Raw genomic sequence first — 2467 nt, forward strand, 5'->3', positions numbered from 1 at the left:
ATTTGAGCCCATTGTTGCATAATGTTTTTCTCACCAACCCTGGGTATTGCAGGATGTTTTTCTCCTGGAACTGAGCTTCCACTTCTTTGCCTTTGAAGCCCTCCTGGCTTTATTTGAGATCTGTTTAAAGTTTCTGACATTCTGGTTAAGGTGTTGTTCTCTAGGCTAGTACTCATTTGACATTTTGGTGTGATTTGAGATCAGACTGTTCCATGGAAACTGAATAGCCTTCAGTCTGTTCCCTGCAGAACTGGGACAGCTTCTCCTAAGGTGGCTAGCTTTCAACCCAGTTGTTCATGAACAGGGCTTTTTTTCTGAGGTGATGCTGGGATTTTCAGGCTTTGGAAGGGCTACAAGAAGATTACTCTTCTTACCTGGCAAAGATTGAGCCATTAAAAAGTCATAGACTGTTCACTAGAGCATTCACAAATTCCTCTTCCTTCTATAAAACTGTTCTCCTTCCCTTGGCATACAGTGTTGCATGTGGCTCGCCATGATTACATACCACAAATTGCAATTCTCTGCTGATCTCAAATAAACTCATCTTTGCTAGAGAAATTACTGACAGTCTGCTTGTTTCAACACCACTTAACATGCCAGATAAACTAGTGATTAAACTGAGAAATAATTTACTTTAAAAGTAAGATGGACATTCTTGTCAATGTCCAATGACTGTGTGTAAAATCTGTTGGTCTCTCAGTTGTCTCTGACTCTTTGTGACCCTATGGACTATAGCCTGCCAGGTTCCTCTGTCCATGGAATTCTCCAGACAAGAATACTAGAGTGGGTAGCCACTCATTCTCTTGAGATCTTCCCAACCCAGAGATCAAACCTGGATCTCTTGCATTGCAGGCAGATTCTTTATGGCCTGAGCCACCAGGAACTGTGTATAAGGGAAGGACCAATGCCAAAGACTAACACCATACAAAACAATTGCTTAACCACTGTAATAATATATTAAAATAGTTTCCAGCAGTATGCCATAAAAATAGAAATCAATTATGTGAAATAAAATATTATTTGAGATCAGTCTGAAGATTCATCTTGAAAAATGCTTCTGCAGTGTCCAGATAATCTCCAATATCCAGGACATTTAGGTTTGACAATGCTCACATGAAAAAAAAAGTAATATGTGGAAAGGATACATTACCTTTAAAAAGGTTTTGATAATATTTTTATGATACTCAGGAGAATAATCTTATTGATGACCAGCAGAGTACAAAATAAACAGACACCACGTCATTAATGGAAGAGAAATAATAATCACAGAATAGTACTTTTCTTCTCCAAAAGTTTGTATAGCGCCTCTTTGACATCTTTGTTTCTCAGAGAGTAAATCAAAGGATTCAACACGGGAGTGAGCAGGGTGTAACACAAGGAGGCCACTTTACTCAGCTCAGGAAATGTGTCAGGAGTGAGATACACAAAGAAGACAGCACCATAGAGTACACTCACGACTCCCAGGTGGGAGCTGCAAGTGGAGAAGGCTTTCTGACGCCCCTCGGTGGAGGGTATCTTTAGAACTGTGGTCACAATGTACAAATAAGAAACAATAATAACTAGGATGGTAGGGAAGACAATGAAGACAGAGAAGGTGAAAGAAACCATTTTAAGGGTGAAGAGATCAGAACAAGATAGTCTCTGCAGGGGGCAAATATCACAGTAAAAATAGTCAGTGGTCCTAGAAACACAAAATGATAAAGTAAATGTCATGCTGGTCTCAATAATTGAGCTGATACAGCCACAAAAATAGGAACCAGCCACCAACTGAACACAGACACGTGTTGACATCTGGACAGTGTAGAGGAGAGGATTGCAGATGGCAATGAAGCGGTCATAAGCCATGGCTGCCAGGAGAAATCCCTTGGTCACAATGAAGAGAACAAAGAGAAAGAACTGAGTCACACAGCCTGCAAAGGAGATGGACTTGCTCTCAGACCAGAAGTTGATCATAGCCTTGGGTGCAATAACAGAAGAATAGAAAAGATCGATGAAGGAGAGGTTGCCTAAGAAGAAATACATTGGTGTGTTCAACTGGGGATCAAACATAATAATGACCATCATGCCAATTTCCCTAGAAGGATCATGGCATAGACAAGCACAAATAACAGGGAGATCAGAATGTGGAGCTCTGGGCGGACCCTGAAGCCGACAAGAATGAAGTCAGTGACTTCTGAGTAGTTGCATGTTTCCCTGTCACCCATGGCAGAAACCTGCTGAGAGGTACAAGGCAAAATAAACAAATGAACTCTTGGCTGTCATCCTAGCTACAAATAATCTCTTTCAGTATAGGAGTCACAAAGCTATTCTATAATCATTATTTATTTTAACCTTAAAAATCACTAATCCATACATGCTGTGGAATTAGATCTTTTCCTTATGAAACTTATACAGTGCCTTCAAACTCAAATGCCATTCATGTTTGCAAGTATCACTTCTGTATATATTTCCTAATCACGATTTAGGC

The 2467-nt window shown here is 40.1% G+C and overlaps 1 pseudogene; it reads right to left on the bottom strand.

The window, feature by feature from the left end:
* Positions 1-1263: 1263 nt before the first annotated feature.
* On the bottom strand, positions 1264-2261 carry LOC110152922 (olfactory receptor 9K2-like; annotated as a pseudogene).
* Between the last annotated feature and the right edge of the window lie 206 nt (positions 2262-2467).

This window comes from Odocoileus virginianus, unplaced genomic scaffold (genome assembly GCF_023699985.2).
Source record: "Odocoileus virginianus isolate 20LAN1187 ecotype Illinois unplaced genomic scaffold, Ovbor_1.2 Unplaced_Contig_59, whole genome shotgun sequence".
Lineage (NCBI taxonomy): Eukaryota > Metazoa > Chordata > Mammalia > Artiodactyla > Cervidae > Odocoileus > Odocoileus virginianus.